The sequence below is a fragment of the Haematobia irritans genome, chromosome 4 (assembly GCF_050003625.1).
Source record: "Haematobia irritans isolate KBUSLIRL chromosome 4, ASM5000362v1, whole genome shotgun sequence".
Lineage (NCBI taxonomy): Eukaryota > Metazoa > Arthropoda > Insecta > Diptera > Muscidae > Haematobia > Haematobia irritans.
The window spans coordinates 116,627,845-116,650,410 of NC_134400.1; the positions used below are offsets into that span (position 1 = coordinate 116,627,845).

General features: G+C 33.8%; 1 long non-coding RNA gene across 1 annotated transcript in view; it reads right to left on the reverse strand.

The window, feature by feature from the left end:
• The window catches only part of LOC142234939 (uncharacterized), a 92,239-nt gene extending 70,670 nt beyond the window's left edge, over nt 1-21,569 (reverse strand). The window contains exons 1-2 of the long non-coding RNA XR_012721754.1: nt 21,392-21,569; nt 20,857-21,337 (exon numbers count right to left, since the gene is read on the reverse strand). This is a non-coding gene — a long non-coding RNA (uncharacterized LOC142234939). The remainder of the gene's footprint in view (nt 1-20,856; nt 21,338-21,391) is intronic.
• Between the last annotated feature and the right edge of the window lie 997 nt (nt 21,570-22,566).

A 22,566-nucleotide genomic window follows, 5' to 3' on the forward strand; every position in this document is an offset into this window, starting at 1 on the left:
GCCACTACTTAGTCGAAAAGTTCTAAAAATGACTCTAATTTTCCTAAACTTCTAATACATATATATCGAGCGATAAATCATAAATAAACTTTTGCAAAGTTTCCTTAAAATTGCTTCAGATTTAAATGTTTCCCATATTTTTTTACTAACATTGTGTTCCACCCTAGTGCATTAGCCGACTTAAATTTTGAGTCTATAGATTTTGTAGAAGTCTATCTAATTCGGTCCAGATCGAGTGATATTTAAATGTATGTATTTGGGACAAACCTTTATATAGCCCCCAACACATTTGACGGATTTGATATGGTATCGAAAATTTAGATCTACAAAGTGGTGCAGGGTATAATATAGTCGGCCCCGCCCGACTTTAGACTTTCCTTACTTGTTTTATTATTATTATTTTTTTTTTCGAAAAAAAAAACTTTTCACAAATGTATTGGGGAGTTGGGGGAGCCAGAAAAATACTGGCGACACTGGTCATGTGTCGAATGTACAAATACTGCAGAGATACAATTTTGAGACAGAGTTTTTGATTTTCCCGCACTCGGCCAAATCAAGCCAAATGTGTAAAGTGAATAAATGTTCGAAAGCATTGTGAAAAATTGTGTACATTTCATTGATGATCGTTGGATTGTTCACCCAGTTTAAACTGCTGTTTGTTTGTTCATCTGTCCATCCGTCCTCCCGTTGGTTCATTCTTCATGTTTTATATAGAAAGAACTCTCATATATGTGAAAATCTTAAATTTCAAGAAATTCTATTGTCTGTTTGTCAGTCTTTTCGTGTGTATGTGTGTGTGTATGTGCTCCCTGTAATATGATGTACACTGGTACTGGTCGTACTGGTGACCGTGTTTGGTACTCGCAAGTACACATTCGCCCCGATTTAAAATGCGCAATAAACTTTATTTCTCATATTTGAATTGAACAACAACAGCCACAAAACCCATCACATTGAAGACCAACCATATGAACAATGACGCTAACTAGTGTGAAAAAAATAGCTCAGGCTTCAAAAGCATATTGAACTGGAGATGTCACATCTGTTTGGAAACGAGCATCAGGAACCCTAAGGAAACTAACGAAATTAAAAAAAAAACAAGTGAATACGACCGAAAGTTCGGTCAGGCCGAATCTTATGTACCCTCCACCGAACCCTAATGGCATTTCACGTTACGGTGCAGCCTCTTAGAGAGGCATTGAAAAACGCAGAAATGTCACCAGATTTACTGGGAGGGAATAATCCATCGCTGAACAAATTTTTGGTGGTGGTGACTTTTTGGTATGCAAAGCGGACATGCTAACCATTTCCCGCCATTTGGTTTGTTTAAAATTTCGTTCCAAATTTCAACTAGAATTCTAACCTGGGGATGATTTACCGATATAAGCCATGGTAGTTTGCATGGTAGTTAAAGATCAATAATGAAGCTATCAAGTTGAAATTTTGCACAAACTTGTTTTTGTCAGCAGTCAGAACAAGCTCGAAGAAAGAAGGCTATATCGGTGCAGATATTGATATAGCCCCAATGCAAGCTGACCCACCGATTTGGGGTTTTGAGCATCTACACTATTAGAAAAATATGTTTTTCATATGTTCCGATATAAACAAAATGTGTTTCGGGCACAATTTTTAAACACAATATATTTAAGTGCAAACATGTAATGTTCCTAAACTAACACAAAATGTTTGGGACACATATGTTAATATGTTAGAATATATTATGTTTGGGGCATGAATGTTTCATAAAAATAATATGCGCGAATGTAAACATATATAAATTTACAAATTTCGAGTAAACATATATATGTTGTGATACTTTATTCAGAGAGCGACAGAGAGAGAGAGAGTTAGTATAGAGAAAGAAATAGAGATGGAAACCGGGAGGGTTGAATAAAAAGATATCAACATAACACAGCGAGAGAATGAAATGAGAGCAATTTCTGTGAAACCGCTTGTATGTTGTTTCGGAAAACTGTTTTTTAATATGGCCAAAAATTTGGTATGCTTAAGTCTAAATATTATTTAATTTGAATAGTAGATTGAGTATTCGGAATAAAGAGAATAGACATTCGGAACCAAGAAAATGGACATTTGAAAAAAAAAACAGCATATTTGTATTACAGAAAAAGATGCGAAGAACTCAAAAATTTCGTGGAAGTTAAAAATATGTGAGGGAATGAACACAATCTTCTTTGGGGAATTATTCCAAGCATATACTATTTTTTGACTCAAAATGCTTCCAAACATATAATATGCTCACATAAAACAAACATATTAATGTTTCGGCGGTATCCAATAATATATGTGCTTCCTGCAAAATATGTTTGGAACATATGTTAGAGAAGCGATTTTTTTTGAGGGTGTAGACACCACAATTTCTGAAGGTATTTTTGATCCATACGAGTGAATGGGTTTGAGTTCAATATTTCAAATTAGATTTAGTTTTAAATTTTGCATAAGATTTTTCACCATTATTTCTTATTAGTTTGAAATTCTTCATACTAACTGTTTATTAAACAAACATTAATTTATTTCGTTAGTTTTCTCATTATTGTTTACTCACTATATGATTGTGTACGGTAACATTCGTTTAAGGTCACACACCACAAAACATTTGCGAAGATTTGTAATTTTCGTAATCAGTGTTGCCACTCGTGCCAAAAATAATCTACCAAAATTTTTAGAAAATTTTACCAAAAATCTACCAAATTTCAAAAAAAACTTGTCACAAGTTTATTTTTATCGAAAATTTTATTAAACTTTTATTTCTATTGAAAATTTGTTTTGTTTTTTATTGTTGGTTTGTTCTTCAATCATTTTTGTTGTTTTTTATTGCAGCTTAAAACCATGCGTTGACTAAACTAATTTATTGAAAATTTTATAAAAAGTTTATTTTTATAGCAAATTTTATAAAAAAAAATTATTTCTATAGAAATTTTTGTCAAAATTTTATTCCTGTAGAAATTTTTTTGTTCACAATTTTATTTCTATAACAAAATTTGTCAAAATTTTATTTCTGTAAAAAATTTTGTCAAAATTTTATTTCAATAAAAAAATTTTGTCAACATTTTAGTTCTATCTAAAATTTTGTCAAAATTTTAGTCATTTAGAAAAGTTCTACCAGAAATTTATTTATTATTTCTATCGTAAATTTTATAAAAATTTTATTGTTACAGAAAATTTTATTTTTTTTTTTCATTTTTCAAATTCTTCTTTATTAATTTGGATTTTTAAATACAATTCATTTAATGAGATTTTATCACAGTAGATATTACAACAAATGAGACACTGGCTGGCAATATAAGCTATGTTATTTAAGATACATATTATTAAAGGCAAAAACAGGTTAAAGACCTTTATATGAAATTAAACAAAAGTCAAATATTGTTGAAAATTAACATGCATGCAGAAGATTATCTAATTCAATAACCTAAAACAAACATATATTTTCAATTTGATAATTTAATAGTAAAATAAGAAATATTTTAATATACTCGCTCTACACAGGACCTTATCAAACAATAAGGGCAAGTTTCAATTTTGGAAAAATAATTTAAATTTAGCCTTTTGATGAAATCACAAATTTTCTCATATCCAGTTTCTTTATGAAGTAATGAAGTAGAGTATCTCCAATTCTTTCCATTGATAATTTTTAAACATTTATTTTGTACAATCTGTAACTTCTCCAAATGGGTCTTTGCAGCTTTGTACCAAACTGGACATGCATATGTTAAAATAGGTCTTATGATACCTTTGAACAGTAGATTCTTATTTTTATGATTCAGCAGAGACTTTCTACACAAAAGCGGCCACAACGCCCTTAACGATTTTAGCGATTTGTTACGGATCTCTTCTAAGTGTTTCCCATAAGATAATTTTTTATCTAACGTGACTCCCAGATACTTGACACTATCAGCAACCGCAATCGTTTCATCTCCAAACTTAAGCCTTCGATTCGGCTTCTTTTTAGGGGATTTATTATAAGGAAAAATAATCGCCTGCGTTTTACTGGGATTTATTTTAATCTTCCATTTCGAAAAATACCTATTGCAAGACGCCAGTCCTTTTTCCATTTTCTTCAAAAGCGCTTTAGTTACCTTACTAGTAGTAATAAGCGCAGTATCATCTGCATAATAAGCAACTTGCACGTACGATGGAGGAGAGAAATCCGATGTGTATATTGAGTAAAGCAAAGGCGAGAGAACGGAACCTTGTGGCAAACCAGTAGAAAGAACTTTTTCGTCCGAGTTGATGTTGTTGACAGAGACGATAAAAGATCTCCCATCAAGAAAATCAGAGATAGTTCTGCTGAGATAATTTGGCACGTTTCCTCGAATTAATTTATAAATAAGACCCTTATGCCATACAGTGTCAAAAGCTTTTTCTATATCAAGGAGGACAAGTCCTGTAGATTGTCTATTGCGTCTGTTGTTACCAATAATATTTCCAATTCTAGTGATTTGATGCACACAACTATGACCGCTTCTGAACCCAAACTGCTCATTACATAATATCGAATTGTCCTCCGCGAAACTGAAAAGCCGTGAATGGAGAGTTTTTTCGTATACTTTGGAAAGATTACTCAGTAAGCTGATGGGCCTATAATTTCTCGGGTCAGTTTTCGATTTATTTGGCTTATGAATGGCAATAACCTTAGCTTTTTTAAAACACTCAGGAAAATAATTTAGCGAAAGACAACTGTTGAAGAGCTGTACCAAAAGTTTTAGTGCTTTTTCAGGCAACTGCTTTATCAATACATTCGATATGCCATCAAATCCAGGAGATTTAGACGCTTTAAGGCCAGAAATTACGCTCACAATTTCATTAAAAGTGATACGATCAATAGTATCAGGATTGACTTCTTCCTCAAATAGACTTTTAACACACGATTCCACTTCAGCATCAATAGAATGCCTATAACCTGAAGTAATATTATTTGCACTTATAAATGTATCCGCCAGCACTTGAGCCTTCTCCCGATCAGAAATTATTTTAATGTTGTTTTGAAGTAGAGTGGGAATCGTGATATTTCCTTTACCACGCAAACTTCTACTGATCCTCCAGAATGAAAAATTTTATTTCTATAGAAAATTTTGCCAAAATTTCATTTCTATAGACAAATTTGTAAAAATTTGATTTCTATAGAAACTTTTGTCGAAATTTTTTTTCTATCGGAAATTTTGTCAAAATTTTATTTTTATCGAAAATTTTATTTATATAGAAAAATTTCTCAAGGTTTCTATCGAAAAGATTGTCAAAATTTTATTTCTGTAGAAAAGTTTGTCAAAATTTGATTTCTATCGAAAATTTTATAAAAATTTCATTTGTATAGAAAATTTTCTCAAGGTTTCTATCGAAAAGTTTGTCAAAATTTTATTTCTATCGAAAATTTAGTAAAAATTTTATTTTCATACAAAATTTAGTCAATGTTTTATTTCCATAACAAATTTTATCAATGTTTTATTTTATAGAAAATTTTGTTAAAATTTTATTTCTATCTAAAATTTTGTTAAAATGTTATTTTTTAGATTTTTTTTCATTATTTTATTTCCGTCTAAAATGTTGTCAAAATTCTATTTCTGTAGATTTTTTTTTTAATTTTATTTCTCTAGAAAATTTTGTTAAAATTCTACAGAAATAAAATTTGGCAAAAATTTCTATAGAAATAAAATTTTGACAAAATTTTCTATAGAAATAAAATTTTGACAAAATTTTCTATAGAAACAAAGTTTTAACAAGATTTTCTATAGAAATAAAAATTAATTTGTCAAAATTTTATTTCTATAAAATCAATTTTTATTTCTATAGAAAATTTTGTCAAAATTTTATTTCTATAAAAAATTTTGTCAAAATTTTATTTCTGTAGAAATTTTTTTCAAAATTTTGTTTTTATAGAAATTTTTGTCAAAATTTCATATATGTAGAAATTTTTGTCAAAATTTTATTACTATAGAAAATTTTGTCCAAATTTTATTTCTATAGAATTTTTGTCAAATTGTATTACTATAGCAAATTTTGTCAAAATTTTATTTCTATAGAAAATTTTGTCAAAATTTTATTTCTATAGAAAATTTTGTCAAAATTTTATTTCTATAGAAATTTTTGTCAAAATTTTATTTCTGTAGAAAATTTTATCAAAATTTTATTTCTGTACGAAATTTTCTCAAAAGTTTATTTCTATCGAAAATTTTATCAAAATTTTATTTTTATGGAAAATTAAAAAAAAAAAAATATCTATTGAAAATTGAAGTACCTCTTATATACCTAGAATATACTATTCTCCAACTAAAATCTACCAAAACAGAAAGAAAATCTACCAACACATTAAGAATTCTGCCAATCAATAAAATATCTACCATTTTAGTGAAAATTCGACCGCGTACGTATTAGGAAACGAGAAACTTTTTTTATTTATTGTAATTTTTTTTTTCATTAAATTTGTCTCCTTTTTTCGTCGTGGAATTCGTTTCAATTCTTTTTGTCGAATTTAATTTTTATATATTTTTTGTTTATGTGTATGAACTATATGTCCGGTTGAGTGTTCATCCTTAATTTGTATGAATTCGTAAGATTTATCACTTGAAATTTCGTTGCCTGTCACTAATATTCCCGCGTCCGTTGTATTGTCTACTACGAATCGAAATGATGACGTAGAATTGCCTTCGTTATGAATTTGCCACAGTTGCCACAGTAACCAGTGCGCCTGTCCCACTTAAGGTTGATGCAAGGAAAGTGTTAATTGGAGGTTGATGTAAACAAAGATGCCTTGCCCATGAATATATTGAGCATATCCCAGGTGGCTGATATGAAGTGCAACAAAGTAAAGCGCTATTTTTTTCCTTTTTATACTCTCCGTCATAGGATGGGGATATTCGAATGGAGAACTTTCTATGTTGTCTGTCAATAAATGTAGACTAAAATTTTTTACTTAAAAAAGTCTGACAAGAAAGACGTCTGGACAAATATCAACAAATTAAGTACTTAGTTCCCATAAAGCGGAACTACTATGTTACTACTACGCCCTATGTAAATTTCAAGGAAATCGGAGAAGTTTAGATTTAGCTCTATTGTTTAAAAAAAAGGGACGTCCCCTTCCCCGAACAAATATCGAAAAACAAATTCATGTTAAAAAAAAATATCGGGCATGTGGTGTCCCACTCCCGGACTAAACATTGAAAATTAAAGTAGCGGGTCTTTGTCTAGATGCCACATTAATCTTCCGTGAAAATTTGAAGCAAATCGCAGAATATTCAAGTTTCATAAGTCGGGCAAAGGGACGCGACCAAATATCGAAAATTAAAAGTATCGGGCCTTTGTCTAGAGAACACCCTCAACATCGAAATAAAATTAATAAAAAAATCGGGGATTTTCTTTTCAAATTTCACTACCAAAAATTCAGATACCCCATATTAAATTCATGCAAAGCGGTGCAATGCTGCCGGCTTTGCATACACAGGGTCGTGGTTCCAAACCCAGTTTCGTCCAAACACCAAAAAGTTTTTCAGCGGTAAGGCTGGTGACATTTCTGAGTGTTTCAAAGCTTCAATAAGTGGTTTCACTGCAATTTGGAAAATTTTTTTATGGAAATAAAATGTTGACAAAATTTTCTAAAGAAATACAATTGACAACATTTTGTATAGAAATAAAATTTTGACAACATTTTCTATAGAAATAAAATTTTGACAAATTTTTCTATAGAAAAAAATGTTCACAGCATTTTCTAGAGAAATACACTATTGACAAAGTTTTCTGTAGAAATAAAATATTGACAAACTTTTTATAAAAATTATTCTATAAAAATAAAATTTTGACAAAATTTTCTATAGGAAAAAATGTTGACTAAATTTTCTATGGAGCCACCGTGGTGCAATGGTTAGCATGCCCGCCTTGCATACACAAGGTCGTGGGTTCGATTCCTGCTACGACCGAACACCAAAAAGTTTTTCAGCGGTGGATTATCCCACCTCAGTAATGCTGGTGACATTTCTGAGGGTTTCAAAGCTTCTCTAAGTGGTTTCACTGGAATGTGGAACGCCGTTCGGACTCGGCTATAAAAAGGAGGTCCCTTGTCATTGAGCTTAACATGGAATCGGGCAGCACTCAGTGATAAGAGAGAAGTTCACCACTGTGGTATAACAATGGACTGAATAGTCTAAGTGAGCCTGATACATCGGGCTGCCACATAACCTAACCTAACCTAACCTATGGAAATATAATTTTGACAAAATTTTCTATGGAAATAAAATTTTGACAAAATCTCATATAGAAATAAAAGTTTGACAAAATTTTCTATAAAAATAAAATTTTGACAAAATTTTCCATAGAAATACAATTTTGACAAAGTTTTCTTTAGAAATAAAAATTTGACAGATTTTTCTATAAAAATAAAATTTTGACAAAATTTTCTATAGAAATGCAATTTTGACAAGATTTTCTATAGAAAAAATGTTGACAAAATTTTCTATAGAAATTAAATTTTGACAAATTTTTCTAAAGAAATAACATTTTCTATAGAAATAAAATTTTGGCAACATTTTCTATAGAAATAAAATGTTGACAAATTTTTCTATAGAAATAAAATATTGATAAAGTTTTCTGTAGAAAGAAAATATTGACAAAATTTTCTACAGAAATAAAATATTGACAAATTTTTCTTAGAAATAAAATTTTGACAAACTTTTCTATAGAAAACAAGTAAGTAAAGTCTAAAGTCGGGCGGGGCCGACTATATTATACCCTTCACCCCTATGTAGGCCAAAATGTGTGTTACCATCTCAACTACTTCACATTTACTGGAAGCTATATAAAGGAGACAATTTTTTTACTTCTACAAAATCTCTAGAATTAAAATTTAAATCGGCTAACGCTATCCAGTTAGTTGGAGGAAACTTCCATTGAAAATGGGTCTAAAATGTGTAACAGTCTACCATATTTCCCCAACTCTGGTGTACGTATATATGGGAGCTATATATAATCTGAACGGATTTTGACTAAATTTGGCATGTATAGTTAGAATAATAATTCTGCTATCTATGCGAAATTTCACGTAAATGAGAGTAAAACGTTGGCCCCTCTGGTCATATGAGTGCAAATCGGACGGAAGATATATATGGGACCCATATCTAAATCTGAACCGATTTCAACCAAATTTGGCACAATTACCGATACTACTAAACGTACTCCTTGTGCGAAATTTGAAGCAAATCACGGCAAAACCCTGGATTTTGAGGTCATATAAGTTCAAATCGGAGGAAAGATATATATGGGAGCTATATCTAAATCTGAATCGATTTTGACCATATTTGGCACATACAATAGTATCGTTAAAAGTACCGCTTGTGCAAAATTTGAAGTAAAACAGGGAAAAACTCTGGCTTTTGAGACCATATAAGTCAAAATCGGGTGAAAGATATATATGTGATTTTAACAAAATTTGACACACTTAACGATACTATTAAACGTACCCTTTGCGCAAAATTTGAAGCAAATCACGACAAAACTCTGGCTTTTGTGGCCATATAAGTTCAAATCGGACGAAAGATATATATGGGAGCTATATCTAAATTTGAACCGATTTCAATCAAATTTACCAAGCATTGGTAGAATGTCAATTCTACCCTCTGTGCAAAATTTCACGAAGATCGGTAGTAAACTTTGGCCTCTGTGGTCATATGAGTCTAAATCGGACGAAAGATATATATGGGAGCTATATCTAAATCTGAACCGATTTGACTGATATTGTGCAAGATTTTCGAGATTCATAAAATATTTAGATTTACGGTATTTCAAGAAAATCGGTTGATAAACACGCTAACTATGACCAAATCGGGGATAAATATATATGGCAGCTATATCTAAATCTGAACCGATTTTTTCCAAAACCAATAGCGATTGTCTGTATCCCAAGAAACGGCCCTATGCCAAATTTGAGGACGATCGGACTTTAATTGCGAGCTGTACTTTGTGCACAAAATTACATATACAGACGGACAGACAGACAGACGGACATCGCTAAATCGCTTCAGAATTTAATTCTAAGAGATCGGTATACTAAATGATGGGTCTCAGACTTTTCCTTCTTGGCGTTACATACAAATGCACAAGCTTATTATACCCTGTACCACAGTAGTGGTGAAGTGAATAAATATGGGAAACATTTAAATCTGAAGCAATTTTAAGGAAACTTCGCAAAAGTTTATTTATGATTTATCTCTCGATATATATGTATTAGAAGTTTAGGAAAATTAGAGTCATTTTTCAACTTTTCGACTAAGCAGTGGCGATTTTACAAGGAAAATGTTGGTATTTTGACCAGTTTTGTCGAAATCAGAAAAACATATATATGGGAGCTATATCTAAATCTGAACCGATTTCAACCAAATTTGGCACGCATATGTGCAAAATTTCAATTAAATCGGAGTAAAAGATTGGCCACTGTGGTCATATGAGTGTAAATCGGGCGAACGATATATATGGGCGCTATATCTAAATCTGAACCGATTTCAATAAAATTGACTATAGTACTAATTGTTCTTCTTGTGCAAAATTTTAAGCAAATTAGGGTAAAACTGTGGCTTCTGGGGCCATATAAGTCCATATCGGGCGAAATATATATATATATATATATATATATATATATATATATATATATATATATATATATATATATATATATATATATATATATATATATATATATATATATATATATATATATATATATATATATATATATATATATATATATATATATATATATATGGGAGCTATATCGAAATCTGAACCGATTTCTTCCAAAATCAATAGGGTTCTATTCTGAGCAAAAACACATACTTGTGCCAAATTTGAAGTCGATTGGACTAAAACTGCGACCTAGACTCTGATTACAAATGTGTTCAAGGACAGACGGACACGGCTATATCGACTCTGGAGTTGAGGTGTCCACGTGACACGAAATTGTCGTGTCTCACGAAAATTTTCGTGACTCTCGCGTGAGTCGTGAGTCACGCTCATGGCAACAGCGTGAGTGTGCGTGAACGTGATTAACGAACCGAAATGTCGTGCGTGAGCGTGAGTCACGAAAATGTTATCTTCGTGAGTGTGCGTGAGTAAAGATTTACCCTCACGAAAAAAAAATTCCGCTCAACAACAAAACGCTTAAGAGTTAAATTCATTTACAATTTTAGTGACACCTTGGATGTGAAGTGTGTAACAACGCTCTCAATTTTAATAATGCGCATGTTTTCAGATACGTCGCTAAGGCAAATTACTCAAAAAATTGTTCGTGAGTCACGACATTTTTCGTGAGTCACAATGTTTTTCGTGAGTCACGACATTGTCGTGCGTGAGAACAAATTTTTGTTTCGTGAGTGTGCGTGAGCATGAGTCCTACCAAACAATATCTTGCGTGAGTGTGCGTGAGTAAGTTTTTTCCGTCATGAATGTGCGTGAGCGTGAGTATATTATTACTCACATGCACATCTCTACTCAGGAGCCCACCCTGAGCATTTTTGCCAAAGACACCATGTGTCTATCTCGTCTCCTTCTGGGTGTTGCAAACATATGCACATTGTCGTGCGTGAGAACAAATTTTCGTTTCGTGAGTGTGTGTGAGCATGAGTCCTACCAAACAATATCGTGCGTGAGTGAGCGTGAGTAAGTTTTTTCCGTCGTGAATGTGCGTGAGCGTGAGTATACTATTACTCACGTGCACATCTCTACTCAGGAGCCCACCCTGAGCATTTTTGCCAAAGACACCATGTGTCTATCTCGTCTCCTTCTGAGTGTTGCAAACATATGCACTAACTTCCCAGCAAAAAAAGCGTCGCCAAAAAAGTAATGAAAATGTTCTTTTTGGATCCGCAAGTGGTGCAAAATTGACGCAGAAGCGATGAATTTAACATGGGCTTGTCATAGGACGGAAGTCCTCCATTTCAACAGCCGTTGCACTGAATTTGCATCACTTCTTTAGGTGTGATCCGAATTCAATGTTTTGGATGTACATTAAAATATTCTGTGATATTTTGTCCAATAAATAATTTTTATAATTTTTTATAATTTTTAATGGATTCTAACGCTTGTTGAAATATTTTCAAAAATTCACAATTTTTTTAGATTGCATTTAGCATTTTTTTCGACAAAATTTAAATGATTTGTACCATTTTATGAATTCTTACTCTGTTTGCAACCTATTTGAAACAAAAAAAGTTAAAATTACCCATTAAAGTATGTTATAAAAAGTTGAATTAAAAGAACTTCCTGGGTAGTTAAAACAAAAAACATCATTGGGAGTGCATCTTCTGGAAGTGGTTTTAAAGTTGTGCCTTTGGAAGAACTTCCAAATTTTTTTGCTGGGTTATAATACCCTATTCCACAGTGTGGCGCAGGCTATAAAAATCTTGACAAAATTTTCTATGGAAATAAAATTTTGAAGTTTCTATAGATATAAAATTTTGACAAAATTTTTTATGGAAATTAAATTTTGACAAAATTTTCTATAGAAATAAAATGTTGACAAAATTTTCTACAGAAATAAAATATTGACAAATTTTTCTATAGAAATAAAATATTGACAACATTTTCTATGGAAGTAAAATTTTGGCAAAATTTTCTATAGAAATAAAATTTTCCAAAATAAGATTTTTTTTTGTTTGGCAGTTTTTTGGTAAAATTTTCTCCCAGTCTTGCATTGATGTTTTACTGTGTCACACCATATTCAAAATGACCGATATTTAAATGAGTGTAGCAACAAAAATTGTTCAGGCATATTAAAAAGTGCTGACACATATGCGATATTTAGCCCCCATTCATGCTGAAGCTTATCCAAACTCCACCTCTTTCCAAATTCTTCAGATATCATTTCATTCATAACTCTCGCTGCGAGAGCTCTATGTATGTCATGATCGTTGTACACAACGAATGGTTAAAAGCAATAGGTGAAGAGAGCGAGAGAGAGAGAGAGTGCGTTGTTATTAAAGACGAAAGAATGCTCTTCTGTTGATTGTGATTTTTGTTATGTTTGTAAAACGATACGCGCATGCGCACATGCATCGAGTCGGTGAGACACTCACGTCCCCAGAGACATACAGATGAATTCCAGGAATTAGGAAGCATCAATAGGTCAATAATAGATAATGAATGGCATGCGGCATAACCTCAAAAGAATTTCATTTACTTTGTTTTTCATTTTACGAGTCTATTTTTTTTTGTTTTTGAAAAAGATTTTGGGTTGCTAACTTTCTTTCTTTTCATGATGTTGTTTTGGGTTGGCCATTGTGTAAGTATTGTCGTCATCGTTGTCATGGTCGTTGCATTCGAAGGGTTTCATTTCACTTATCGATTGTTTTGTTAAGGAATATTTTTTTATCTATCCGAGGAGAATATGGAAAAACATAAATTAGTCAGTGCAGTCACTACTCTGCTTTGCATGGAGATTTTTCTAATAATGTTTACTGATTGCATTATATCTGATCCAAACCCAATACGAGTATTCTGCAATATAGTGAAACCTCTTAGAAAACAACACCCTTGGTCGCCAAATTTTTTGGGAGGTGTCCCAAACTAATAATGCGGCCATCTAGAACTTCGTATGGTGCTAAAGACATTTTTGCAATTTTCAACTTCAATTGTTTCCTTCAAAGTAGGAAATTTTCTTTTAAAATATATGTAAAATAACATTATTAAAGGTATGTTTCTCCTAAATAAAGTTTCTTTACAGCGGCTCCTGGGCACCCAAAACTACGCTCTATAAATATAACTGCATAATTTTATTCGTTGCTTGTGTGTTGATGGCTATTATCGCTAATTGCCTGTTAATACAAATGTTTATACCCTACGCCACACTGTGGAACAGGGTATTATAAGTTAGTGCATATGTTTGCAACACCCAGAAGGAGGCCATATAGACACATGGTGTCTGTGGCAAAAATGCTCAGGGTGGGCTCCTGAGTCGATATAGCCATGTCCGTCTGTCCATGAACACATTTTTGTAATCAAAGTCTAGGTCGCAGTTTTAGTCCAATCGACTTCAAATTTGGCACAAATATGTGTTTTAGCTCAGAATAGAACCCTATTGATTTTGGAAGAAGTCGATTCAGATTTAGATATAGCTCCCATATATATATTTCGCCCGATATGGACTTATATGGCCCCAAAAGCCAGAGTTTTACCCTAATTTGCTTAAAAATTTGCACAAGAAGAACAATTAGTACTATAGTCAAGTGTGCCAAATTTTATTGAAATCGGTTCAGATTTAGATATAGCTTCCATATATATCTTTCGCCCGATATGGACTAATACGGTCCCAGAAGCCAGAGTTTTACCCCAATTTGGTTGAAATTTTGCCACACTGTGGAACAGGGTATTATAAGTTAGTACGTGGGAGCCACCGTGGTGCAATGGTTAGCATGCCCGCCTTGCATACACAAGGTCGTGGGTTCGATTCCTGCTACGACCGAACACCAAAAAGTTTTTCAGCGGTGGATTATCCCACCTCAGTAATGCTGGTGATATTTCTGAGGGTTTCAAAGCTTCTCTAAGTGGTTTCACTGGAATATGGAACTCCGTTCGGACTCGGCTATAAAAAGGAGGTCACTTGTCATTGAGCTTAACATGGAATCGGGCAGCACTCAGTGATAAGAGAGAAGTTCACCACTGTGGTATCACAATGGACTGAATAGTCTAAGTGAGCCTGATACATCGGGCTGCCACATAACCTAACCTAACCTAAGTTAGTGCATATGTTTGCAACACCCAGAAGGAGACGAGATAGACACATGGTGTCTTTGGCAAAAATGCTCAGGGTGGGCTCCTGAGTCGATATAGCCATGTCCGTCTGTCCGTGAACACATTTTTGTAATCAAAGTCTAGGTCGCAGTTTTAGTCCAATCGACTTCAAATTTGGAACAAGTATGTGTTTTGGCTCAGAATAGAACCCTATTGATTTTGGAAGAAATCGGTTCAGATTGAGATATAGCTCCCATATATATATATTTCGCCCGATATGGACTTATATGGCCCCAGAAGCCAGAGTTTTATCCTAATTTGCTTAAAATTTTGCACAAGAAGAACAATTAGTACTATAGTCAAGTGTGCCAAATTTTATTTAAATTGGTTCAGATTTAGATATAGCTCCCATATATATCTTTCGCCCGATATGGACTAATGCGGTCCCAGAAGCCAGAGTTTTACCTCAATTTGGTTGAAATTTTGCACTAGGAGTACCATTGGTAGTGTAGTCAAGTGTGCCAAATTTTATTGAAATCGGTTCAGATTGAGATATAGGTCCCATATAAATCGTTCGCCCGATTTACACTCATATGACCACAGTGGCCAGGTCACTCTTTTACTCCGATTTAATTGAAATTTTGCACAGGGCGTAGAATTAGCATTGTAGCTATGCGTACCAAATTTGGTTGAAATCGGTTCAGATTTAAATATAGCTTTCATGTATAGCTTTCGCCCGATTTACACTCATAAGACCACAGAGGCCAATTTTTTGCTTCGATTTAGTTGAAATTTTGCTCAGGGAGTACAATTAGCATTCTAGCTATGCGTGCCAAATTTGGTTGAAATCGGTTCAGATTTATATATATCTCCCATATATAGCTTTCGCCCGATTTACACTCATATGACCACATAGGCCAATTTTTTGCTCCGATTTAGTTGAAATGTTGCACAGGGAGTAGAATTACCGTTGTAGCTATGCGTGCCAAATTTGGTTGAAATCGGTTCAGATTTAGATATAGCTCCATATATATATGTTTTTCTGATTTCGACAAAAGTGGTCAAAATACCAACATTTTCCTTGTAAAATCGCCACTGCTTAGTCGAAAAGTTTTAAAAATTAACCTAATTTTCCCAAACTTCCAATGCATATATATCGAGCAATAAATCATAAATAAACTTTTGCGAAGTTTCCTTAAAATTGCTTCAGATTTAAATGTTTCCCATATTTATACCCTTCGCCACTCTGTAGCGCATTATTTTACTAACATTGTGTTCCACCCTAGTGCATTAGCCGACTTAAATTTTGAGTCTATAGAATTTGTAGAAGTCTATCAAATTCTGTCCAGATCGAGTGATAAAGGGTGATACGGTCAAAATTTGGTCAAGGGAAAACGCGTGTAAATCGGTGAAATCGTTTATTTAAAAAATCAAATTAAATTTCTTTTTCAAGTTCAATAAGTATAAAATTCAGGAAAAATATTCAGTTAGGCTTTTCGCAAATCCGAATTGCCGGGCCTCACGCTTGACACCTGTCATCAGATTTTGTACAGCCACCTTGTCCACCTTCTTCGCCGCAGAAAGCCAGTTTGCCTTGAACTGCTGCTCGTCCTTAGCAGTTTTTTTGGTCTTCTTAAGGTTCCGCTTGACAATAGCCCAGTATTTCTCAATTGGGCGGAGCTCTGGCGTGTTGGGAGGGTTCTTGTCCTTGGGAACCACCTGCACGTTGTGTGCCGCGTACCACTCTATGGCCTTTTTACTGTAATGGCAAGATGCCAAATCCGGCCAAAACAGTACGGAACAACCGTGTTTCTTCAGGAAAGGCAGCAGACGTTTATTCAAACACTCTTTCACGTAAATTTCTTGGTTGACAGTCCCGGAAGCTATGAAAATGCTGCTTTTCAAGCCACAGGTACAGATGGCTTGCCAAACCAGATATTTCTTTGCGAACTTTGACAGTTTTATGTGCTTGAAAATATCTGCTACCTTTCCCCTTCCTTTTGCCGTATAAAACTCCTGTCCCGGAAGCTGCTTGTAGTCGGCTTTGACGTAGGTTTCGTCGTCCATTACCACGCAGTCAAACTTCGTCAGCATCGTCGTGTACAGCCTCCGGGATCGCGCTTTGGCCGTCGTATTTTGTTTATCATAGCGATTTGGAATCACTACCTTCTTGTAAGTCGATAGTCCGGCTCGTTTTTTGGCTCGATGCATGGTTGTAGACGATACACCCAGCCTATTTGCGGCATCTCGGAGAGAGAGGTTAGGGTTTCGCTTGAAACTACCGGCAACTCTCTTTGTCGTCTCAGCGGCTTCCGGTTTTCGATTTCCTCCCGATCCAGACTTCCTGGCTGTCGACAAACGTTCCCCAAACACTTTAATTACATTTGTGACGGTTGATTTGGAACTTTTAGCGATTTTGCCAGCTTTGCATGCGAGTAGCTCGGATTTTCGCGATGCGCGAGCAAAATTTTGATACGCTGCTCTTCTTGCTTGGACGGCATTTTGACAACTGTAGAGTGAATTCCAAAATCAAAATAGGAGCAACATTCTACACACACACCTTCAAAATGAGGGGTGTTCAGGTTTTTTAAATGCAAAATTGAAAAAAATACGTCAAGTTTATATTGACCAAATTTTGACCGTATCACCCTTTATTTAAATGTATGTATTTGGGACAAACCTTTATATACAGCCCCCAACACATTTGACGGATGTGATATGGTATCGAAAATTTAGATCTACAAAGTGGTGCAGTGTATAATATAGTCGGCCCCGCCCGACTTTAGACTTTCCTTACTTGTTTTTAAATGTTTTCTCGAAGACATAATACAATATGTTCCCCTAAATGTATGCACTCCAAAAATATTTCATTTCACTGGCTGTATGGAATCTCACAAATTTCCAAAATTTTATGGTTCATTATTTGAAATGCATACACATGACATGGCATCCCTAATTGAAACGGTATTGATCGTGTCTTTCATCTTAGCAGGCTCGTAAATAGATAAAGTTAACAAAACTATTTTGACGCCCCTTTGTAGGAGTGTGAATGTGATGATGACGTTACGATAGATATCAGCATTTCCCCGAAACCCATTGACCTTTTATGCTATTGTAGTCTACGTCGGCGTCGGACTGCGTGTGTGTGTGGGAACCAAATGAGAAATAGTGGTTCACTCATGAAACGATGTGAAACAACACCATCACCCTCAGAGTCACCAACGACAGCAAATCCGTAATTGCCACCACACACGCATTTCTCTCTAATCTCCGCTTGAAATATTATTTTGTTTTTATTACTTTTTGTTGTTTTTATACTCCTTGTGACATTTTTTTGTTGGTCCGCTTCGTTTTCTTGGCATTATTGTGCATTTTGTTGTTGCCTTTGGGGTTAGAGAGATTCTTTTCTTAGAAAAAATACTCAAAATTCCAAACATTTTATGACCAACAGCTAATGCATCTTCAATATGATGCACAATGGGATGGATTTTTTGAAAAGGGCAAGGAATTTACACGATACATAAGGAGCCACCGTGGTGCAATGGTGCCCGCCTTGCATACACAAGGTCGTGGCTTGGATTCCTGCTTCGATCGAACACTAAAAAGTTTTTCAGCGGTGAATTATCCCATCTCAGTAATGCTGGTGACATTTCTGAGGGTTTCAAAGCTTCTCTAAGTGGTTTCACTGCAATGTGGAACGCCGTCTGGACTCGGCTATAAAAAGGAGATCCCTTGTCATTGAGCTTAACATGGAATCGGGCAGCATTCAGTGATAAGAGATATCATTAAAAGTACGAAATATTTCGTACTTTTTATGTAGAAAAGTTCTTCCAAGTTTTCGTAGTTTGTAAGAAAAAAATTCGTACTTTTTATGAACAATCTTCGTACTTTTTATGAAGAATCTTCGTACTTTTTCTGAAAACCTTTCGTAGTTTTTATGAAAAATTTTATTTCTTTTTATGAAAATGTTTCGCATTGTTTAAAACTTTCGTACTTTTTTTCAAAAATGTTCGAACTTTTAGAAAAAATTTTATAGTCGAAAGTGCATTTGGTTGTAGTAATAAATGTGAAAAATATCATCACTACTTTACATCTTAAGTTTTTGAATAATTTTTAGTTTTATTGCTTCACTTTTATTCATCGCGCGCTATCACCTAAATGAGAAGTCGCATAGACATGCATAAAAAATAGAATAAAGGAATACAATCAAGCACATTATAAGAGGTAATTTTATGTCGCGAATGGAAATTTTACAACTCAATGAAACTTCTTCGTTATTTTAAAGAAAATGTTTCGTACTTTTTAGGAAGAAATTTTAACGCAGAATGTTTCGTAATATTTTCATAAATTCGTTAAAACTTCTTCACAAAAATCATGAAATTTGAAGAAAGTTTCGTTAAAAGTACGAAACTTTTATGAAGAAAAATTAATATAGAATATTTCATAGACGTTTCGTATATTCGTAAAATGAAAATATCGTTGTTTTAATGAAGAATTCACGAAAAATAGTTAATGACGAATTCTTCTTAAAATTAACGAATAAAATTCCTTTGGTGTATCAACATGAAATTGTTATCGATATAGATCGGATGGTATTACAAACGAGCCATATCGGCCATACGTTAAGGCCTCTTAGAGAAACAAATTTTATCCGATCCGGTTTAAATTTTGTACGTTGTGTTAGTATATGGTCCCTAACATTCATGCAAAAAGTGGTCCATATCGGTCCATTATTGTATATACGCCCATATCAACCCATCCCCAGATTCGACCTCCGGAGCAGAGAATGAAGCCGCCGAGTCGCGCCGCTTATTTCAGTCGCCGCCGAATATCAAAATATTTAGTCGCCAATTAATCAAAAATATCGATTTAAATCAGAACAAGTAAGGAAAGTCTAAAGTCGGGCGGGGCCGACTATATTATACCCTGTACCACTTTGTAGATCTAAATTTTCGATACCATATCACATCCGTCAAATGTGTTGGGTGCTATATATAAAGGTTTGTCCCAAAATACATACATTTAAATATCACTCGTTTTGGACAGAATTTGATAGACTTTTACAAAATCCATAGACTCAAAATTTAAGTTGGCTAATGCACTAGGGTGGAACACAATATTAGTAAAAAAATATGTGAAACATTTAAATCTGAAGCAATTTAAGGAAACTTCGCAAAAGTTTATTTATGATTTATCGCTCGATATATATGTATTAGAAGTTTAGGAAAATTAGAGTCATTTTTACAACTTTTCGACTAAGCAGTGGCGATTTAACAAGGAAAATGTTGGTATTTTGACAATTTTTGTCGAAATCAGAAAAACATATATATGGGAGCTATATCTAAATCTGAACCGATTTCAACCAAATTCGGCATGCATAGCTACAATGCTAATTCTACTCCCTGTGCAAAATTTCAACTAAATCGGAGTTAAAAATTGGCCTCTGTGGTCATATGAGTGTAAATCGGGCGAAAGCTATATATGGGAGATATATCCAAATCTGAACTGTAACGGCCACCAAATCAGATCATATCCTTTCCAGTCGGATGCTACCATGTTTCCGGCTTTGCTCAGGGCTTGGGGGGTGTTCTTGCTAGAATGGATATGGCTCGGCCAGTTACAATAATATTAAAATTATTATTATAAAATTAAAATATTAAAATTATTAGGTAGCTATCATTAGTATGGTTGAAACGAAGGATCTAATTTTTATAAAAAAGGGCGGAAGTTGATAAGTCGAAAGTCCTAGATGTTGAGGACAAATCGGATACCCACCCAACCACGCCGATTTTTCATGGTGATTCGGCCCATTAATATTCTATACGCTTATGTCTTCAATTTCGTGTACGGTATAATTTTTTTGAATTTAATTCATCATGATACGTAACCGAACAAAACAAAATTGCATTCTTATATCGCGAAACGTATTTTCTTTATATTTATACAAAACAAAAACAAACAACGAACAATGTGAACGATGTAGATAAGATATAAGGATCAAATTTGTTTAAAGAAAATCGTGTAAGACGGCTATAGTACAAAACAATTATATAGTCTAAAACTTAATTATATCTACATATAGTAATAAATAATTTCCAATGTATTAAATAATAAATACTAGTAAATACTCACAGAATAATCCCAGGATTCCGCATCCACAAGCGCTTGTTGATCAGGATGCTGGAGACTATTATTTGAGCAATAATTATGAGGTATACAGGGGATACAATTGTTGATTTAAATAATCAATGTTAGTGATGGGGGACCAAATCGCAACATGTTTAGAGGCATACAACTAGTACACATTTATAATCAGGGCTCATATCAAAATTATTTAAAAATGTTATATGTATCTTGTCTGCATCGATGTTTCTAGGCGTTCCGTATTTGATTGCATGGACGATGAGTATTTAAATAAAATGTCTGTTTCTTCTTTTAATAGCTCACGCTTTTCTTTTAAATTTTCTCCATAGTTGCCATGACAATATTTCGGAAGCAAAAAATGCAATTCGTGTTACTGCTCTTTCTATTCATATAATTCTTTGATTCTGGTTATGGGCGGAGGCTGCGAGTTTTAACCCACAGCCTCTGTCTTGGAAACTTCGCTCTTTTCCTAATATTAGACCACACATTAAGTCACGCCATTTCCTTTGTTTTTCTATCTTACCTAATATGTCTATGATTAAATTCTCTACCAATGGTCCTTCCGAATACGAATTGTTTTTGGTCAAGCCTTTTCCTTTCCTTCTTTTTTTTCTCGTTCTTTTTTTTTTTTCTTATGTTACAAAATTTGTCCAATGTTTCTCACCAAATTTCTTGAATTGAAATTTATATATTTTTTTCATTCAAATTTCTTTTTGTCAAATCAGTATTAGCTGCCTTGTTCAGAAAATTTTCAAACATATATAGGTTTTTTTATACCCTCCACCATAGGATGGGGGGTATATTAACTTTGTCATTCCGTTTGTAACACATCGAAATATCGCTCTAAGACCCCATAAAGTATATATATTCTGGGTCGTGGTGAAATTCTGAGTCGATCTGAGCATGTCCGTCCGTCCGTCCGCCCGTCTGTTGAAATCACGCTAACTTCCGAACGAAACAAGCTATCGACTTGAAACTTGGCACAAGTAGTTGTTATTGATGTAGGTCGGATGGTATTGCAAATGGGCCATATCGGTCCACTTTTACGTATAACCCCCATATATACGGACCCCCAAATTTGGCTTCCAGACCCTCTAAGAGAAGCAAATTTCATCCGATCCGGCTGAAATTTGGTACATGGTGTTAGTATATGGTCTCTAACAATCATGCAAAAATTGGTCCACATCGGTCCATAATTATATATAGCCCCCATATAAACCGATCCCCAGATTTGGCTTACGGAGCCTCAGATTCAGATTGTACCAAATTTCACAAATAATGAATTCGAATATAGTAAAATAAAAATTATTTATTAACTAAATAACAAAGGTGCCTATGGCCAAATGAAACTGACAGAAACCAACAACCAGCCGTAGAATTATCCTTAGTAATACTTACTTTTAATATTTTTGAATATTTAATTTGGAGAGAGCTTCACAATCAGGATACCACGTACTGCCTGACTCGCCCAGATTCAGTTATAACATGCCTTGACATGAGAGAAGTTTACGCTATCCCTCGATATTCGTGGGAAATAAGTAAATTCATTCTTCTAAATCTGTTGCCTTCTGTCAAAATATGATGAAAATATTCGTATGAAAATATTCAGTCACTATGCTTCATAAAATCCTAAATATATGTCCTTTTAATCCATTTCAAAATATAGAAAAAATTGTCTATGTGGAGTGGATCTATATC